The sequence below is a fragment of the Aotus nancymaae genome, unplaced genomic scaffold (assembly GCF_030222135.1).
Source record: "Aotus nancymaae isolate 86718 unplaced genomic scaffold, 86718_ANA_hifiasm-v0.15.2.pri h1tg000025l, whole genome shotgun sequence".
NCBI classification, from domain to species: Eukaryota; Metazoa; Chordata; class Mammalia; order Primates; family Aotidae; genus Aotus; species Aotus nancymaae.
The window spans coordinates 31,175,117-31,197,350 of record NW_026988438.1 but is presented as its reverse complement, the minus strand read 5'-3'; the positions used below and the strand labels follow the sequence as shown (position 1 = coordinate 31,197,350).

Sequence of the window (22,234 nt, the reverse complement as noted above, 5' to 3'; positions counted from 1 at the left end):
TTAATACTTCTTAATTTCTAAATTTTCTATAAAAATCTTATACTCAGAAAAAAATAATTTAGGGCTTTGTTTTAAAAAACAAAGTGAAGCAACTGTTAGACATGGCAAAAAAAAAAAAGTGCATATTCCTTATTCCTTATTACTACCTGGTTATGACCTCTTCTGTTTCCTAGGAATAAGGGTCTATTCTTACTTCTAGAATAGCTTCTCTCTGTAACATTCTGTTAAGATGTATCCAGATTCCTAAAGCCACAGAATCCCAGAGACTCAAAGTAAATTTTCTCTTTGGTAAATCAGAAGACTCTGCATAAATGTAAGATGCTATAATATTACGTATCTGTATTTCATTCTTCCTGGTGTACAGTTGATAATGAAAGTGCATATAGTTGGTACTAAGCAAATATTATTGAATTGATGAATCTAAGTAATGAACCATATTTTAGACCTACAAGGTATTAAATGTTCATGTGGTCCAATTCCTTCATCTTCAGACTAGAAAACTTTAACCAGGAAGTAACAGACTTGATCAAGATGACAAGGCCAAGACTCAAAGCCAGAATTTACTTATGGCTCTAAATCTCATCTGCTTTCTGTTAAAACACGTGCTGTAAATGAAGAGACCCCTGCAAACAGGCTTTGTGTGAGCAACATGGCTTTTTATTCACGGGGTAAGGGCTAGCCAAGTCTGAAAAGACAGTCAGTTGCAGGCAGTCGGATAGGAGTTGGTTTTAGAGGTTTGGGATAGGCAGTGGAAAATTACAGGAGCTACAGTTTAGCGTAGTTTTTACATGCTGGGAGGCGGTTGTAGGGTCTGGAGTCACGAGGTTGACCAAGGTCAGTTACAAAGTCCAACTGCCTTATCAGTTGAGGCGGGAATAAGACCCCTTTTTGTGGTCTTCCAGTTACTTCAGGCTTTCCAGTTCCAGGAACTCATCTGGAATGTGTGTGCAGGTCAGAGGTTACCATGGTGTCCACAGCACAGTCAGTCAGCCTAAAAGACCTTACACACTTTCCATACTTCCTTTTTCTTTTCTTTTCTTTTTTTTTTTTTGAGTCAGAGTCTAGCTCTGTTGTCCAGGCTGAAGTGCAGTGGTGTAATCTGAGCTCACGGCAACTTCTGCCTCATGGGTTCAAGTGATTCTCTTGCCTCCACCCCTGAGTAGCTGGGATTACAGGCACCCACCACCATACCCAGCTATTTTTTGTATTTTTAGTAGAGACTGGGTTCCACCACATTGGCCAAGCTTGTCTCAAACTCCAGACCTCAGGTGATCCTCCCACCTAGGCCTCCGAAAGTGCTGGGATTACAGGCATGAACCAACATGGCTGGCCCACTATCCTACCTTTGTTCTAGATATATTCAAATATTCTGACTCATACTGTCTCAATAGATAATAACAGCCTGTAATAGTCCTAAATCTCTTTCATAGATTGTTAGAGGATGCAGTAAAACAAATGAATAAACAGAAACATTGATAAATAAATCTGTCTGGAGAAGTTTGGTTTTTAGAAACAGCTCTGTAATAATCCAGGTCCTGCCATGACTCATCAGGGGACTTTGTGTAAGATGGCAACTTCTCTGGGTCCCACTTGATATGCTAGAGCCAGAACAAGAGAGCTGATGGTTGAATTTTCAGAAATGTTGAGAGTCAGTTGTTCAACAGAGCCACTGTTAAACTGTCATAACCTATTGAAGAAACTACATTTTAAAACATATATTCAAAGCTCTCAAAACTTATTTCCTGATGATTTTTCTACATTTTACTATTATCTGTGATCTAGAGTTATGTTTTTTGTATCTGTCTGGTAGACAGATTATACATATGATGGTTTGCTTCTGGGCATCTTTTTCCTACTACATGTTAAGTAATCTTGTTCGTAGCTTGAAATCAACTATGGTAGGAGTATTTACACCACAGTAACCAGCAAACACCACAAATCAGGACTTTTTCCCCCCCAGAGATCCAATGTTAAACATTTACCCGCACACATTGGTCTCATCTTCATTATTGGTAAAATGAGCTAGATGCTATTTTCCATCAGCTCACACTCCAATTTCAGTCGACCTGACCAGCAAAGAGACAAAAAGGGAAAATCCTGGCCGGGTCTCCCCTTTATGATCTACCAGTAACATCATCAGGTTTGCAAGACCTCAAGAAACAAAACCTGAAAATGCCTCTGGAGGTGTGCGTCTTGTCAATGAAAAAAGAATCAGAAACAAAACCTGCAGAATGAGGACAAAGAAACAAAGAGCAGGTATTTAAACCATACTTATGTTCTCCCCTTCACTCCTTTCCACATCCCCACTTCACACTATCAATGATGTCAATCAAAGGAAACATATCTTTCATATGATAACCATGTAGCTGCAATTAAGTTATTGCCAGGAGCATTGGCTCATGCCTGTAATCCCGGCACTTTGGGAGGCCAAGGTGGGAGGATCACTTGAGCCCAGGAGTTTATTTATTTAAGGGACAAAGTCTCACTATGTTGACATCCTGGACACTATTGAAGTACTCTTTTCCCAGGGAGGACACACTCGTGACACGCAAGGTAAAGGGCAACCTTTTGCTGAAGCAGCACTGAGGCACGCCTGTCCCCTTTTCACAGGCCCCTCTCTGGCATCAGACAGTGGTGTCCAATCTAATAAATGAGTCATCCTTATCTCTGCCACCATAGCCTTGGATGTGCAGGAAAAGGAAGCTAGAGGTACGTGGCAGGGAGAGAATGAGAAATCAGGAACACGAGAAAATAATATAATCTGACACCATAGTCTGGAGCTTTACCTTGAAATCCCACTCCAACCAGAAGGGAAATTTAAGTGGGCATGTGGTGGAAAGTAAAATGTAGACATTATCCCCAAATGTTTTTCAACAGTTTTGAAACAGAAGGGTCATGCCTGTGATTAAAGCCACCATCGTGATCATGATACCAGTTAATAGCTACCAAATACTGAACACTTACTATGTACAAGAAACTATGCTGATTCTTTATGTTTTTATTTCTAACCAGGTAGGTAAGGGTTAGAAATAACCTTACCTTGTCATCTTATTTTATACATGAGATACTGATCCTCAGAGAATTTAAGTGATTTGCCCAGGTTCACAGTCAATAAGTGGTAAAGCAAGGAAATGAGGTGTCAGGGCTCAGAACATGATACCCCAAAATAACAGCACCTTGGCATAATATTTTAAACTGCAGGAAATTGAGAGAACAGCAGAAGCAGGAAGGCTGCTCTCTGACCTTTTCCCACCTTTTTCTCCTGAGAGCTGGCCATGAAAGAATTCTCTGACCTACTTCCCCTGAAAGTAGGTCATGAGACCCTCATTCCAGAAGGGTCCTGCCCTATACCCAGAGGGAAGGAATGTCAAGCTGAGGCTGAAAAGAATCTGAACCAACAGGCCTTGATGAGTTCCCCGGTTCATTACCATTAGATCACACCCTTTGTCCTCCAATCACATCTCTGCACAATGTCCCTAAAGACACACAGTTTTCCCTGGGTCTGTGGGGCTTTGTATTCTGAAGGATTCTGTGTCATTGGAAACTTATATTAAATACAACTTTTATACTTTTCTCGTTTAATCTGTTTTTTTTTTCTTTTTATTTGTTACAGGGGTCTCAGCTGTGAACCTTGTGATGGATGAGAAAAAGATTCTTTTTTTCCCCTTACAGTTTCTGGCAGGCAACATGGAGTGGCTGAGATACCCGACTAGTTCCAGAACCTGCAGATGAGATCCTGGGACAACTAACCAAAAAACAACGAAGGTTAAAATTTTTTTTTGCTTTTTTTGTTTTCTTACCAAAATCAGCTCTCTCAGATCTCTTCTTCTAGGTAGGAATTTCCTTTCCAAATTCAGATTAGCACAAGAAAATCATTTGTTTAAATTGTGACTCGTATGTAAATCTGATTTGGGGGGACCCATTAGTTATTGATCCTTTCCCTCCCAGGGACAGCTAACTGTTTCCTGTTTCTCTCCTTTTGTTTCCTGAGAGCTTCGCTTCATGACTGGTGACAAAACTCTCTCTAGACCAGGCGTGATGATGGCTCAGGCCTGTAATCCCAGCACGTTGGGAGGCCAAGGCAGGCAGATCACTTGAGGTCAAGAGTTCAAGACCAGCCTGGCCACCATGGTGAAACTTCATCTCTACTAAAAATAAAAAAATTAGCCAGGCCTGGTGGCGCACACCTGTAATCCCAGGTACTCATGAGGCTGAGGCATGAGAATCACTTGAACTCAGGAGGCAGAGGTTGCATCAGCTGAGACTGCACCACTGCACTCCAGCCTGGGTGACGGAGACTTTGTCTCAAAAAAAAAAAAAAAAAAAAAAAAAAAGTAATCAATAAAAATAATTTTAAAAACAAAAAAAAACTTTCTCTGGTCTCTGCCAGATGGGGTGCAAGTGTTTCACCTAACAACGAGTGGCAAACGCATCTTTGGGTAGATGATCTGAGATGAGAGGGAGCCAGCCTTAAGGAAACAGTACAAAGGCCCTGAGGTACAGGCAGGTACTTACTGTGGGTTGTGGGCACCATCAATTGGGGAGCGGGTGGTACACAGTGAGGCTGGGGAGATTGATGTGGCAGAGCGGGGAGAGTCATTTTCCTTCATCAGTGTTAGCATTTTATTCTAATGATAATGAGAGACCATCAGAGCGTTTTGAGTAAGGGAGGAATAGCAACCGGTTTACTCTGATATGATTGCTCTGGTTGCTATCTAACAAGTAGACATAAGGGAAATTAGGATGGAACCGGGATACCAAATAAGAAGCTGAGGTTACAATCCAGGAGAGGTGACAACGGCTGGGATCAAGGAGTAGCAGGGGAGGTAATGAGAAAGGGTCAGCTAGACTTGAAGGCAGATCTAAGAGTGTTTGCTCATAGACCAGATAAAATGGCTGAGGGAAAGAAAAGAAGTGCAAAGACAGCACCTGCTTTCTGCCCAGAGTGACTGCATGGATTGTTATGCACGCACTTGAAGATATTTTGAAGTCCTAACTCCAAGCACCTCAGAATATGACGTTATTTGAAAATAGGGTCTTTGCAGATGTAGTAACGTTGATGCAAAAGTATTTGCAGTTTTTGTCATTACTTTTAATTAAAAGTAATTTTGCACCAACCTAATAATTAGCTACAATGAGATTATACTGGAGTTAGAGTAGGGCAGGGCTTTCATCTAATGTAACTCAAGTCCTTATAATAACAGGAGGGAACTATAGAGGAGAATGCCATGTGACAACAGAGGCAGACACTAAATGACATATCTACAAGCCAAGGAGTGCCAGGCAAACACCAACAGCTAGAGGCAGGGAAGATCCTAGCCTATAAGTTTCAGAGAGAGCACGGCCCTGATGACACATTAATGTTGGACTCTAGCATCCAGAACTGTGAGACAATAAATTTGTTTCAAGTCACCCAAATGGTGGTATTTTGTTACAGCATCCCTAGGAAACTAATACGTGAATAGTGGGGCCATTATTGGAGATTGGGAAGACTATGGAAGGAGTTGGGATGGAGGGCGTGAAGGCACCAAACCCCAAGAGATCTACTTTAAGTTGTCCGGTAGGTGTCCAGGTGAAAATTCTGACTGGCTAACACTAAACAGGAAAAGGGAAGCAAAATTGATTTCTTACATTAAATATGTCTGGTATTATTGCAAGCCAGGATTTCCCATGGGGTCCTTTATGGAATACCAATTCTGTAGCATTTTAACAGATTTTATAAGGAAAAACATTTGGGAACGTCTGGGCTAAATACAATTAAATGGGCTCTCTTGTTAAATAGTGTCACAGTCAAGAAAACCTGTGCTGTGTCAGTGGCACTATGTTTTGACTGTGACACTATTCTTAGACAAGCTCTAAGACCAGAGCTTTATGTAAGATACTCATATGAGTAAACTCAGTTCCAGGTTAAATAATTTTCTCATGCCCCCTCAGCTGTTAAGTAGTAAAGCTGGAATTTGAAGCCTCATCTAGAGGATGCTAAAATCCATATACTTTCCATTTACTGCTATATAAATGACAGAATGTAACAAAATCTGCCTCATTGTAACTGTTGATAAAAGCAGAATCTGAATAAACTGGATTGTTTTATCTTACCATTTGCAGGATTTATACACACTGAAATTGCAAGTGATTTAAAGGTATATTTATCTGTAAAGAAGTAAAAAACCACAGGTCCACAGATTGCTTCATAATGGATTTCTAGTTTACTTCTTTCCATTTCAAAAATTACTTTTGGGATGGGGGGTAAGTGAAGCTCTCTACTCTTTAGGGCATTAAAATCTCATGGCAAAGTCAATGTCTTCAACGAGGAATGTTTTGTTAGTTTTGCTCAAGTCAGTGTGGCCCTTTTCTTCTTAGAATTGCCTGCATTTGATTGCCTACTATAATTAAAATGTTCCAATAAAAACATTAGGGTACCCAGTGTGGCAACCACAAGGCTAAGATTGGGAACAACGAATGAGAACATTTTATATGGCGATAATTCTAGTAGATTCGGCAATGTTATCAGTTTAACCACCACTCCCCTGAAGTGACAAGAAACTTCTCCCTGCTTCTAAGAGAGAGACTACTATTTGTAGCAGTAACCACTCTATAGTACTTGCTTCCACTATTCTGGTACATTTCTCAGCAACCTTCCATACGTTGTCTCATTCAAACCTCACCTCCACTCTTCTTTTTTGAGACAGGGCCTCACTCTGTCTCCCAGGTTGGGGTGCAGTGGCACAATTTTGGCTCACTGCAATTTCTGCCTCCTGGGCATAAGTGATTCTCCCACCTCATCCTCCAAAGTAGCTGGGACCACCAGTGCATGCCACCACACACAGCTAATTTTTGAACTTGTTGTAGAGATGGGATTTCACCATATTGGCCAGGCTGGTCTTGAGCTCCTGGGCTCAAGCAATTCGCCTTCCTCGGCCTCCCAAAGTGCTGGGATTACAGGCATGAGCCACTGCGCCTCAGCCTACCTCCACTCTTAAAAGGAGTTAGTGTAGCACTTCAATAGAGGCCCATGCTGACTGGGCCACTTTGCAAGCAATAACAGTCCAGGCAGCAGCTGAGCTGGAACAGACTCCAAGTTAACTGAACCATCAGCTCATTCACTGAATATATCCTTAGCTCATACAATGAATAAAACAGACAGCATCTGCGTTCATGAACTGACAAACAGGCAAGAGCTTTTAAGAAAATCAAAGCCGGATAAACGAAATAGAAAGGAAGGGGTCAAGCAGTGGCACTATTTGAGATAGGTGGTCAGGGAACGCCCCCCTGAGTAGGTGACATCTGAGCAGATCCAAGGGCATGAGACAGTGTCTAGGAAGAAGAGTTCCTGGCAGAACAGTGACTGCAAAGGCCATTAACAGGAGACAATGCAGATGGAAGCCAGCATGGCTGGGGGCCAGTGAGCGATAGTCAGAGTGGTTTGAAGGGGGATTAGGTATAGGCTGCTGCTGGGTATTGAAAGCCAACCTGTGTTTTAGGGCCTTGCTTTTTCTCAGCTCTGGATCCCTCTCTCAATGTCCAGGAAGTCCAACAGTGTAACACTGCTGGCCCCTTGCTGCTGCCTTCTTCCTCCATAGGGGTAGGGTCTCAGATAGAAAGGTTCACCTGATGGGTACTGTCGGAAATACAAGCTCAGAATCGCAAAGAAGATGAGCGCTTGAACAAAGCATTTCTCAGCAAGGTAAATTTACTTCTGTAGAAGGGTGCTACTTCCACTTTTAGCTGCTGCGAGAGCACACTGAACAAAGGAGTGAAGGGGTTTTTTTAATCCCTAATGCAGTCTCTACTTCTGTGTCTTTCCCTCATTGGCTGGGATTAGACCACGCAATCGAAACTGATCCTGGTTGGCGAAGACTCAAACTTTTGTAAATAAGTAAGTGCATCACAGAAGCAGCAGCAGAAGGGGTTTGTCATAGCAGATGACTAGGCAGCTAATGCTTTGAAGAGGAATTTAAGGAATTTAACTGCTCTAACAGTACATTTGGGTAAACTGGTCATGTTGAGCTCACCTCACTGCCCATTCCCACATGGAACGGTGCTTTTCTCTCTCCACCCTGTGTGGACCTGAGGATTGCTGAGCAAGTCTTCTCAACTTGGGCATCAGTCATAGGAAGCCCATTTGCCCAAAAGGAAAAGCACCATTCTAGCTCAGCCTCCCTTGTTAATCAAGCTGATGTTTTGCTGTCCCCCTGCCTTGCTCTTCTGTCTTATTTCTCAATTTCTTCAGAACTCAAGGAGACAAAGTGCTGTGTTTTTGGCTCCCTCAGAGACTTCAAAAACAGAATTTAGGTTTTAATCTAGTGTAACCCCTATACTCCACTATCTCTATATTCTTGCAAACATTTAATCACATATACAACTGAAGAAAGGCATGGTTAACAATATCGGCTTCATCAGTTATATCCAGAATTTAAAGCCCCATATAGTCTGGCTTGCTCACACCAACCCTGAAAAGAATGGAGCATGAGAAATGATCTCTCAAACCAAACCAGCCAAAATGTCTTCATATAGCTAATCCAAAGACAAGGAAGTCACTGCATTCCCTCATTAGGTATTTCAAATCCACTGCCTTTAGCATCCAAGGTGGAGGCAAGAAAAAAAGTCCACCAACCGGTTCATCTGCTTCAGAAACCACTGAACATCCTCTATTATTGCTCTGTCAGCAGTTTCTGAAAGCAAAAAAGACTGTTTTCATTTTCTTAATGCATTCTGACTTCTGTGCATATCATCGTGCTAAAATCATTAATAATCTCCATATTTCTAAATTCAAAAGGAAAAATTGTCTTCATCTTTATTGACCTTTCTGATGTGCTGACATTGCCCCTTTGGTAAATTTATTGATGCCTCCTTGCCTTCTGTAATTTGTGTTTTCATGGATCATCTAGAATTCTTCTAGGATTCTATCCTTGGTTCACAGCTTATCACACTTCCACACACTAAAGAGTAGTCTCAGCACTTTCACCAGTGCTTTCTGTGGACACCACTCAAAATGAGAATGCCTCTCAAACGTTTCTCCCTCATCTATCCAACTGCCTGCCTAACAGTTTTACCAGATGCCCCATGGGTATATGAAACTCAACATGTCAAAATGCTATTTAATTCTTCTGCTGAAGCATGGTGAATTGGACACATTTGTTTATTTCTGTCCCCTCATGAAACCTCTCTAAAACAAGACTTTTTTTTTTAAGTTATAAATGCCAACACCCAAGAAAATAGGAGAGACAACAGTAAATGGGGCAGATCAAAGAGAGAGTGGAACATGAGAAAGGATTTCTCAAACCAAACCAGCCAAAATGTCTTCGGAAGTCACTGCATTCCCTCATTAGGTATTTCAAAGTCCATTGCATATAGTATCCAAGGTAGAGAGAAAAAGCCCACCAACTGGTTCTTCTGCTTCACAAGCCACTGAACACCCTCTGTTACTGCTCTGTCAGCAGTTTCTGAAAGCAAAAACTTGCTTAGATGGAGAGCAAACAGATAGTCTGCAGAGAATGAAAGCAGAATGTAACTGAGAAATAAGCTAATTCAACACCACACAACTACAGAAAGTGTCAAAATGCTAAGTACTGTAGAAGGCAAAAGTGAAATATGGGGCTGAAAATGGAGGAACTGGTTTGAGTCTATAACAGCACTTAGAGCCTCAAGTGTCTCCCTCCACCACCCCCGGCCAATCTAAAAGAGGAAGTGAGAGACTTATTCTGTAGAAAATTCATTATTTGGACATTTTCAGCGGGGATGCTCTGAACTTGGGAATATAAGAAAAAGTGAAAGTTGGGTGAGCGATAATTGAAAACTCAGTCTACACACTGACAGACCCCAGCCCCTTGAACACTCAGCAATAAGAACGTTGGTAGTAAGGACTCTATGCCTTCATTCTTCAGCCTCTGCAGGAAACTGAAGGACTCTTCTCTGCAACAACTGCATTCTCTTAGAGAAAGAGCCTACACATACTGACATGTAGGATCCTCTAATGAAGTGTGTTGGATCCACCAATCAACTGCAGGAAGCCAGTTAACTACTGAGAAATCCCTTCAACACAATGCAGTGTCCAACCAGCAATTTAGTTTCTCACACTTAATTATGTAAATAGGTATCAAGGAACCAATGGACATTTGAGGAAAGCCTCCAACTTGGTAGAAAATACAAAACAAACTGCACGAAAATAAAATCTCACAAGAAATAGCAATGTATGAAGCAGAATAACTCCCAAAAAAACAAAATGTCTTTAAGGAGATAAGAGAAGATATTGCATTCATTAAACAACAGAATAAAAAACAAGAACATGCTTCTGAAAATTAAAAATAGAAATTTTAAGATTTGATAAAAGGACAGTGCAATGAAGTCATAGAAATCTGACAGAAAATATAATTGGAAAATAGTAGAACTTTTAAAAATAGGCAGAAAAAATAAAAGAAAATTAGAAGATTGTGGTTTCAGAAGACCAATATCTGACTAACGGGAGTTCCAGAAAATGAAGGCAGATAAAATTCAGGGGAGATCGTGTGGCTCATGTAATCCCAGAACTTTGGGAGACCAAGGCAACAGGATAGCTTGAGCCCAGGAGTTTGAGTCCAGCCTGGAAAACATAATGAGATTTCATTTCTACAAAAAAAAAGTTTAAAACATTAGCCAGGCATGGTGGCACACACCTGTGATCCCAGCTACTTGTGAGGCTGAGGTGGGAGGATCACTTGGGCCCCAGGAGGTCAAGGCTCCAGTGAGCCATGATTGCACCATTCCACACCAGCCTAGATGACAGAAAGAGACCTTGTCTAAAAAAAATCTTCAGGGTAAGAAATTATCAAGGAAACAGTACAAAAACATTTGCAGAGGTATAGATAGGATTTTTCAGATTTAAAGGAACCTTCAAGTTCCCAGATCAAAAAATGAAAAAATGAAGAACATATTTCAGAAATAAAGTGACTATTATAAATTTTCCAGAGAGAAAAAAAGATAATGATATCATATAAAAAGAATCAAGAACCAAAATGGTATTACACTTTTCAACAGCAGCACCTAGCAGTAGCTAAAAGATACTGGGAAAAAATCCTTTCAAAATTCTGAGAAAAATTATTTTCAAACTAGAATTGTTTACACAGTCAAAATACCAATCATAATTAAATATTCAGAAACATGATTTTTTAAGATATAGGGTCTCACTCTGTCACCCAGGCTGCAGTCACAGTACAATCATGCAATCACAGCTCACTTCAGCTTCTAGCTTGTGGGCTTAAGCGATCCTCCTGCCTTAGCCTCCCCAAATGCTGCTATTACAGTTGTGAGCTACCACACCCAGTTATATTTTGACTTTGATTTTTATTTAATTTTTTTCACCTCATATGCAGCTTGGGAACCAGCCAGATTTTTATTTAATGTTCCTCATATACCACTTCTCAGAAAGCTACTGGAAAATGTGGTCCACCAAAACAAGGATGAAAACCAAGAAAGAGGAAGACATAGAAGCCCAGTAACAGGGGAACTAGGACTGAAGAGGGGAAGTGAAATCACAGAATAACCGATAGATCTGAAGAGCCACCAGTGCATATCGGAGCAGTAAGACAGAGGGATCCACATGAGATGTCCTCAATGAAGAAATTTATCTATAATTGACTACTGCATGAGCTTTTGTAAAAAAAAAAAAAAAAAAAATCCTATCATTACGGATATTACAGTTCTGTCAGTAAGTCTGGACAGAAGTTATAGTGATAGGGAAAATACAACAATCCAAAGAGGCATTAATTTGATGAAGAAAATAAAACTGTACAAGATATGGATTGCAACTATAGTATACTACTTGGCTCAGCAGTGAGCAATATTTACATAAGGTAAATCTTAGATATTGATTTAGCAAAAAAAATTTAAGTAGGAAAGTGAGGAGATAATGTATGTAAAAGTGGTAAAATCTCACCTTGTTAAGTCAATAGAAAATACCTCAAATAAAAAGTGTGACTCTAAACCAATAATCAAGAAATAGATTAGGTAGATTACTTGGAAATTTGGAATTAAAGGCTAGAACAAACAGGTAAAAGTATGAGAGGAGGTCTCAGAGATAAGACAAGGATGGGGAGGGGTGGAGAAGACGACTAAAATTTTTATCAGGAGAATTGTAACATTACTTTTATTATATTTACAAATATCAAAAGTAGTTCAGCAGAACTCGAAAACTAAACTTATTATCTCCTTCCCTAAACTTATCCTTACTTCCCTTTTTTTTGTCTTGGTTAGAAATACTCCCATAAACTCAAGTACTAAAGCCAAAAATCCAGAATGTCTTCTTGATTTATACATTTTTCTCTGGCCCTGCATTTCCACAGCCAATCAATCACCAATTGAATCTCCTAGATGTTTTTCAAAACCACCTTCTCCTCTCTAAACGTACTCTCAGGGGCTAATCCAGTTCCTTATTGTCACTTGCCTGGACTACTGCAAACCTCCAAACTAGTTTCCAACCTTGACTTTAACTCCTAATCAAATGAATCCCTCAAATACTTTCCTCATTTGCTGCTGTCTCTTCTATTGAGGGAGCATCATCATCTGGGGTAAATTCCTGGGGTTCACCATCTTGGACTGAGATTAAGGACATGGACACACATAAGGAGTGAATGGAGCAGAGGTTTAATAGGCAAAAGAAGGAGAAAGGAAAACAGATCTCTCTTTCCCAACAGAGAGGGGGGTCTGAATGGGAGATCTGGCCCTCTGTGGAGTGCACTGGATTTTATAGACAGGCTTGAGGAGGCAGTGTCTGTTTTATATAGAGACAGATTGACCACAGATTGGCTGGACCAGGTGTGATATTTACATAGCATGCAGGGAAGCTGGCCACCTCACCCGAACTTTATTATGCAAATAGGTTTTCCACTTGGCCAGCACCACAGTGTCCGCTCCCTACTGCACGCGTGGCTGGAAAAGAAAAGGGAAGACGGAGTGGCCATTTTGAACATGCCTAGTCCCAGGTAGCCTTTTCCTATTGGCACAACTGCTGGCATTCACCCATGCAAGTTTCCAACTTGCTCATCTATGTGTACAGCTCAATTTTATATGTAGGCTGCTCTTTGTTAGAAAAGAAAATGATCTACGGGCTGCTTTTCATTAAAAGGAAAACCTTACCGAGGACTCCTGTACCCTCACTATCTGCCTAAATAATTTCTTCTTAACACCTATATCACTATTTTGAGAGGTCATGGAATTTATAGCATTTAAAAATCTGTTATGCAGCAATAGAAAACCAATACAGAGGCAGGAGAAAAGCAAGAAAAGCTTAAGTAGGAAGTAGAGAAATAGGATAGAATCTAGAGAAGTTAATAGAGAGTTGATCAGGGAGAGTTTTCTAGATAAGCTAAGAATCTTTATCCTCTAGTGACTAGGAACTACTGAAGGGCTTTACAATTTGAAAACACTACTATGAACATTAATGTAAGGATGGACTTAAGCCAGAAAGACAGAAGGCAGGAAGGCCAGTTAATACGCTTCACAATAATATAGAATAAAGATGATGGGAGTTTGAACTAGGGCAGGAAAATAGTAATAGTGTGGACAGGGCAGACTTAAAAATAATTAGAAGGTTGGCTGGGTGCAGTAGCTCACACCTGTAATCCCAGCACTTTCGGAGACCGAGGTGGGTAGATCACCTGAAGTCAGGAGTTCCATACCAGCCTGCCCAACATGACAAAACCCCGTCTCTACTAAAAATACAAAAATTAGCCAGGCTTGGTGGTGTGTGCCTGTAATCCCAGCTACTCAGGAGGCTGAGGCAGGAGGATTGCTTGAACCCCATAGGTGGAAGTTGCAGTGAGCCAAGATCACGCCACTGCACTCCAGTCTGGGTGACAGCACGAGACTCTGTCTCCAAACAATAAGAAAAAGAATTAGAAAGTAAAATTGGAAAAACTTGTGATCATATATTAGAGTTAAAATAGAATAAAGAATCTAGGATGATCCCAGATGTGACTTAGATGGCTGGGTGGGGAGAGAGACCCAGATCCCTCAGTGTGAAAATCAGCGCTGCTGCTCATCAGCCTAAGATGCTCCCAACAGAACACTGACAGTGTTTCTATACACCCAAGGCCACTCTGCAGCTGCATTATGATGGACAGTCCTTTTTTTCCAAACAATTGCTGTTTTCTCACCAATGATATCACTTTGTCCCTTCTATCTCCTGAACAGAAACTGCCGGGAGTGTAAGTTCCTGAGCTGCCATGGGCACTTGGCAGCAGCTAATCCAGCGGGTTCCTCTTCCCTGATCCCTCCTTTGACTCATTCAAGCACGGGCCAAATCTTTCAGATGCCTCTTCCCTCTTCTTCCATCCCATGGGTATGTGTCCTCCTTTGCTGCATATAAAGCTAACAAACCTAACTTTGTGTCATTACATGTGTATTTCTCATGTTCTAATGGCTTTCATCATCCATCCCACTTGAAAGGTGTACTGAGAAAAGGTAGAAGGGAGACTAAAAAATAGAGAAGAGACAATAAAGCCAGACCATAGAGGATGGCTGCGGCTCTCTATAGTATATCATATGCTAATACGAGCAGGAAAGGCTCTGCCACAATTGCTGAATGCACAAAGCAGAAAGTTCCAGCCTTCACTTTGTCAACAAGTATATCCTTGGGCAAGCCAATTCACTTCTCCCCTTGGACTTCAGTTCCTTCACTGGTAAATTCTGGGGATTAGATGGTCTATATAACTCCCAAAATCCCTCTCAGCTTGGAATGTCTAAGATTCTAAAAATGCAGCCAAGGAGATCGGGCTAAAACTGCGGCAGGCTTTGAGTCAGTGCTGATTCATGCAAGCTCCCTTAATGAAAGAACTTCCACATCTGCTCTGGGTGCCCTGAACCTACACATTTCTGTCACTGTTCATAAGACGACCTAAGAAACATAAGGCAGGCTTTTTTTTTTTGGCAGAGGGTGGGGGGGTGGCTATGAAAGTTATTAAGTTACATGGTTTTTGAGCATGGATTTAAAAAAAATCCTATCAACAAATTCTAAATCAGTGGCTTCCAGCAATTTTTCTCTGAAACAAAAGTCTCAGATTATGCAGACACCAACATTCAGACACATGGATACACATGAACGGTGGAAAAAGTCGTGGCTTCACATGGAGTGTGCAGTCTGCCAGCTCAGAAAGCTCCTGTGTCCCAGCAGCACAGGCGGTTCATTCTCCTGCCAGCCAGGTTAATTCTACCAACACGCCAATACTTAGGAGGGGAGAAAACAAAACGACTTATTTCCACTTGACTGGCTGATTACTAATAATATTCTTCCTCAAGCAGCCCAGGCAGGAACATTTTTCATTTTCAGAATTAGCTACGGCTGCCATTTCCCCTTGTGTGGAATATAAAGGAGATATTTCCTAGGGTCTGCATGGGACTCAGAATGGCTTCATGTTTATTTCACTTTCTACATTTACTGTTGCTTGAATTAAGAGCTTATGAGCTTTTCCCTAGCCAGGCCTTTCCCTGCAACCTGCCTACCCTCCCTCAGCACTAACCAATCACATTTCTTGATCCATTCAAACATGCAGGCCTCGGCTGGGCACAGTGGCTTCCACCTTAATCCCAGCACTTTAGGAGGCCGAGGTGGGAGGGTTATTTGAGTCTAGGAGTTCAAGACCAGCCTATGTAATGTGGCAAGACCCTGTCTCAAATCAGACAAACTTACAGACTTCTACCCACAGTCTTCTATACAAATAGTTTTCTCTCCTTTAACAGAACTCAACTCTTTAGAGATTTACTTCGCTAAAACTTGTGGAGGAGTTAAAGATGAAAAGCGGACAGCATCTACCTTCAAGGAGCCCTCATTCTAGCAAAGAGACATACATGAAAACCAATAAGCCCTAAGTACTGTCATAAAGCATGAAGAATGCAGTTCTGTGCCCCACTACAAATAAACACTGCACCAAGTCTTCACTGGAGGATGACTCCATTCACAATGCAAATCCTATTACTTACTACACAGCTTGCTTCTTCTAACTTTGGGAAAAAAGCCTTGAGGAAGCAGCATAATTCTTATGGCTTCCAGAGTCAACTGGGGGTAATCTTGCTCTAGGCTCCACATTCTATCACACCCTCTCTCCAAAGACTCACCAGGAATGGATAATAAGAAAAAAGCAAAAAGTGACCTTAGACAGGCACAACTGTGAGACAATGAAGGAGGGCAGAATATTGATGAAATAAACATACAAGCAAGAAGTTTTTTTCTCCACTTCACCCTTAAATCAGCCCGGGATTGAAGGCATGATCTTAAGAAGAATGGATGAAGTGGTTGTTGAACTCAGGGAAGTAGGAAGGTTGCATGACCTTTTTATCAGTTTTAGGGGTTGGCATTTCTTAGAGAGTCTGGCCCTTCCTATAGAGTTTAAGAAGCTGGGTGAAAACAAGGCAGGACCAGAGCGCAGACACCCCGCCAGTAATAACTAATTGTGCAATGTGCTTTGAGCTTCCCTGCTGATCACCTTCCCAAAACAGGGGCCACAGTAAGGAGCCTACATGTGCTAACACCTAACACAGTGCCTAGTATACAGCCAGTAGTATCTGGGAAGGCAATGCAGTCCAGTGGGAATAGCATGAAAGATTTCAAGTATGCCCTCAGCCCGGGCATGGTGGCTCACGCCTGTAATCCCAGCACTTTGGGAGGCAGAGGCGGGCAGATCACAAGGTCTGGAGTTCGAGACCAGCCTGCCTAACATAGTGAAATCCCATCTCTACTAAAAATGTAAATATTAACCAGGCATGGTGGTGCATGCCTGTAGTCCCAGCTACTCGGGAGGCTGAAGCAAGACAATTGTTGGAACCCGGGAGGTGGAGATTGAAGGGAGTTAAGATCACCCTGCTGCACTCCAGCCCAGGCAACAGAGTCCATTTCAGAGATTAAAAAATAAGTAAAAGTATGCCCTCACAGCTTCAAATGTGGTTTCTGCCACTTAAAAGCCCTGTACCCTTAGACAAACGACTTGCATTCCAAGTAGAATCACACTCTTTTTCATTGTTCTAGTGAGGGATACGAGAGATTATATGTATACATATACACACTTACTTCAGGACCTGCAGAGAGACAAAACACAGTCTCTGCCCTCACTTTCTATTTGAGATCTTGGAACAGTCCCTAGCAACAGAGAAGATGCTAAATGACTCTAAACCCCTTTGCCTTGCCAGTGGTCATTATAATAAGTGGGTTCGCAGAGCTGAATATCTATTCTGAATATAGAGCAGGTACTAAAGTACTAAGGTACAAAGGTCCTGAATCAAGTACCAGAGAAAAAATAAAAATAAATATAAAAATTAAGTGGAAAGAAAGAAGGGGGTCTTGATGGCTACATAGTTGTATAAAGGCTTGATGACCGTGGATCCAGAATATGTATCACACTAGAGGTTTGGTTTGGAAAATATTGCCACTATCAGGACGGGTTGTCATAGCTCCCAGATTAAGTAGGTGTTGCCTTGTGAAAAGATAGACAAGTTCATTAAATTATTTGGCTTCCAATCTGGAAATGGGTTACCTGGAAAAAGCATTGTATGCTCTAAAAGTCCTAGATAAAAAATTATTTAACCTTCTCTTTTTCTTCCCCCTGCACTTCCCACAACGGGAACAGGAAAGGCTTACTTCACTTTACTAGCGCGGATACGGTCCTTTAGTCAGGGAGTGTTGTCAGTTATTAAGGAGAACTGCAGCTACAGTAACACTGTAGATGAACAGCCATTAAAATACTAACAGGTCATTGAACATCTGTATTTATTTTTTGTTCCAAGAACGTCATATATTCAGATTTTCTTCAAGGCCTTGTCCTTCTTTTTTCTCCTTTCATACATTCTCATTCAACCACCCCTTGAGTATTAATTGCTAGTCCAAATGTTTGTTCAGTCCTGACATTGCTATTGGGCATTTCAGGACAGTATCAGCACTGTCAGCTGTCACTCCCACATGGATAATCAATCAGTCCTTCAAACCCACAGACTATAACAGGACATCATTATTCTCCTCAAACTTCCTTCTATGACTTCCAGATTTTATTTATTTATTTTTGAGACAGAGTCTTGCTCTGTTGCCCAGGCTGGAGTGTAGTGATGCGATCTTGGCTCCCTGCAGCGTCTGCCTCCTGGGTTCCAGTGATTCTCCTGCCTCAGCCTCCTGGGTAGCTGGGATTACAGCATGTGCCACCAAGCTCAGCTAATTTTTCTATTTTTTGTAGAGATGGGGTTTCGCCATGTTGGCCAGGCTGGTCTTGAACTCCTGGTCATAGGTGATCTGCCCACCTCAGCCTCCCAAAGTGCTGGGATTACAGATGTGAGCCACCACGCCCAGCAACTTCCAGATGCTTAATAATGCTCCACTATCATCGCAGATGCCTGAGTTCTAAAACCAGAAATCCTCAAGTTAAATCTGTCACCAAGTGCCATCCTACTTCCTTTTTTTCATTCTATCCACAGTTCAATCCTTACTTGCCCTAAGACATTTACAAAGCTTCCTAACATCTCTCAGACTTCGAGTCCTTTTCGTTCCAATTTAGCCTAATGCCGATGCTGCAATCAGCTTTCTAAAACACAAGGCACTCCCTTCCTCCCATGCCTTCAATGACTCCCACCTGCAACCAGGATCAAGTATAAACTTTCTACAGTGAAATTCAATGTCCTACACCATACAACTCCAACACAATTTTTCTAACCAAAGTTACATGATCTCTTCACAAACTCTGAGCCTATGCTCTGCCAAATCAACACTCTTTGTTCCTTAACCCTACCCTGCCTTTTATGTTTTTACAGCTTTGCTGAGCCAAGCTCTAGGCAAACAGTAGGAACTAATCAATGCCAGTTGATTAATCAATTGAAATCCATAGCCTGGCTTCTAACCAATAATAGAATCTAGGTAGATTCTAGATTGCAAAGCTTTTTTTACTTTTCTGAATGTTCAAACCTTTTCATAATTAAACACTAGGAAAAACATTATTTAAATGAATAAACGAGAAAATGAATCACTTGGGAGCTGAGTTACGTTCTCTCCCGAGAATCACACAGGTACAAAAGCCTATGTATGTCAAGCGGTCTTTTTGAAAGAGGGGTAATGGGTTACAGAGTCCCAAAAAAGAAAAGAGGAAGGGCTAGCCCCAGGGTTCTAAGTAAATATTTTGGCCTGTACAACTCTAAGCAATATAAAGACAGCCACTAACTAGAATCAGACTAGAGAGAAAAAGTTAAGAGATAAGTCCCAGCTGTATTGGAAAGATAAGCTGCTAAGAATTTGCTTGTTCAGGCTCCAATATCTAAGGACACAGTCCTTCCCCCTCTTTTCGCTGCCACCGCCGCCACCGCCACCATGTCCTTCACCCCAGGGTCTCAGTTAAAGCAATGAAAGCATGTGATTTCATGTTCAAGGTTATACCTACGGTATCTCTGAAGGGACAGAAATCTCAATACCCTGGTTCCAGTTCAGATAAGCTGTGATAGCTGTCTGATGACCTGTCTATTAAGGTTTACATCTTTGAACTTGCAAATATAGCATAATTGTTCAAACTCCGTTACTGTTTTCACCAGGAAAAAGTTCTTAGCTTTTTGCCCAGCTTACCTCTCTCCCAAGTCAACATAGACATTAATGAGTCATTGTTCTAGAGTTATCTTTCTAATTATGAGAAGCTTGCCTACATCTTTTAAATGTTCTTAGTTCAGTCAATGAAAATCCCGTATTATAAAGCCATTGAAAATGTTAAACTAAAATAATGTTTGCTCTTTAGTGAACCACACTTCCTATTAAGGAGGCACTGCCGGGCGCGGTGGCTCACGCCTGTAACCCCAGCACTTTGGGAGGCCGAGGCAGGTGGATCACGAGGTCAAGAGATCGAGACCATCCTGGTCAACATGGTGAAACCCCGTCTCTACTAAAAATACAAAAAATTAGCTGGGCATGGTGGCACATGCCTGTAATCCCAGCTGCTCAGGAGGCTGAGGCAGAAGAATTGCCTGAACCCAGGAGGCGGAGGTTGCAGTGAGCTGAGATCGCACCATTGCACTCCAGCCTGGGTAACAAGAGCAAAACCCCGTCTCAAAAAAAAAAAAAAAAAAAAAAGGAGTCACTTCACATTGTCAATGTTAGACAGATCAACGAGACAGAAAATTAACAAGGATATCCAGGACTTGAACTTAGACCCGGAACAAGTAAACTTAATAAACATTTATAGAACTCTTCACTTCAAATACACAAAACACACATTCTTATCAGTACCACATCATACCTATTCCAAAAGTGACTACGTAATTGGAAGTAAATCAATCCTCAGTAATTGCATAGCATTTCACAGGTTTAAATGAAATATTGGTTGGCTGCTTGTTTGTTATTTTCTTCCCTTATTCCTTCCTGTCTCCATTGTTAAGCACAATTATTGGCATAAAAAAGGTTTTCAATTCCCATTTTTAGACTGCATTCTAGCCTGGGCAATAAAGCAATACTCCCGTTCTCTCTCCCTCTTTTTCTTCCTTTTTCTTCCTCTCCTTCATTCTTTTTTTTTTCTTTCTTCCCAAAAAAAAAAAAAAAAAGTCACTGGCCAGGCACAATGGCTCATACCTGTAATCCCAGAACTTTGGAAGGACGAGGTGGGAAAATCACATGAGGTCAGGAGTTCAAGACTAGCCTGGGCAACATGGCAAAACCCCATGTCTACCAAAGTTACAAAAACTAGCCGGTCGTGATGGCGTGCACCTGTAATTCCAGCTACTCAGGAGGCTGAGACACGAGCATCGCTTGGACCCAGGAGACAGAGGTTGCAGTGAGCCGAGATGGTGCCACTGCACTCCAGCCTGGGTGACAAAGTGAGACTCTGTCTCAAAAAAAGAAAGAATGAGTCATTCCCTATTTACCTTGAGTATTTGGGTGCTAACAGTTATCTGATGATACCCGAGGCAATAACTGAGTTTTTCCCCTCTCATTATCTTAGTTCTGTGCATCTCAGGGCAGTATTCTACACTGTTTCCCCTGACAAACTAGATGCTTCCCAAAACAAAAACAACTCCTTTTTAAAATTGTTGTATAATTCGCTTGTTTTTATTGTTTGTGGGGAGTGAACTGGTAAAAACAGTGGACTTTCTTAACACTCTAAGTCACTCAGCCTGTTAATCAAAACCCACCTATTTCTCAGGCTGTAAAATCATGCTAGCAGAATCCCACTGTAAATTGACTTATAGACTGGATTTATAATTTGGGGACCAATTGCCCCTCCCAGTCAACTCCTATACAAGATTAATGAAACAGCTTCTTGTTAAGGACACCGACATTACATTATAAAGGGTTTCCCCTGTACTTAGAGTAGCATGAGGTACACATCCAGAATGCCCACTTAACCAAAGGGTCTTGGCCATGCAGACTCTCACATGCCAGCAAAGCCAGGGCAGTGTACTTCTCCAAAAGTGCTCCAATTCTCCTTTTGGACAACTTTCTTAAAAGTTATTTATCAAGTTCATGAAACACATTCTCAGCGGACTTTTTATTCTGCTTACATCTTTTTTACTCATCCCAAATAAAATTAAAAAAAAAAAAAGATTTGTACGTTTAAGCAAGGAAGGGAAAGGCAAGTACTGAGGGGCACCTTCTTCATTTACTGATGCCAAAACTGAGGCTGCAAAAGATAAATAACGCCCCTGATGTCATCCAAGTAGCAGATACGAGAACCAGGAATTACACAGAATTGTCCTGCTCCAAAAACCAAGCACCTTGCTTGGGACCCACTGGGGTTGCCGGGAAGGTCGGGGGGACTCAGAGGTAACTCCACATGGGTCATGCATAGCCACAGACGTTGTATGGCCAGAGTTTCAAACATTATTTTGTTCTGTCTTCACCATAGACTTCATCATCAATTACAACTAATAAGGAAAATTACACTTAGCTGAGAAGCCAAGGCCTGGGGTAGGTAGGTGTTTTCTATATGTTATTTCCATTTCTAATAAGACAATTATTTAAAAAGGAAAACTTATTAGCTCCACCTTTCAGATGGAAAGACTGAGGTTTAGTAGGGTTAAATAATTTGCCCAAGATGACCAACTAGCCAAGGCCAGAGTTGGGATTTAAATCCATTAATATTCCAAAGTCTTTTTGCTTCTGTATTACCAAGCTGACCTGCACTTCGCAGGGAGCTGCTTCCACCTGTCTCCTGTGCCCTTGGTTTCTCCTAATCCTACATTCCAGGAAGAAAAATCCTATGTGTTTTCCTTGCTAGGTTAAAGTCAAGTTTCCCCTGCTTTGGGCACCTTCAAA

At 41.4% G+C, this 22,234-nt stretch overlaps 1 protein-coding gene across 3 annotated transcripts in view; it reads right to left on the bottom strand.

Annotated features, from left to right (window-relative positions):
• Positions 1 to 22,234, bottom strand: part of CPVL (carboxypeptidase vitellogenic like) — a 196,547-nt gene that overhangs the window by 131,105 nt on the left and 43,208 nt on the right. The window lies entirely within an intron of this gene.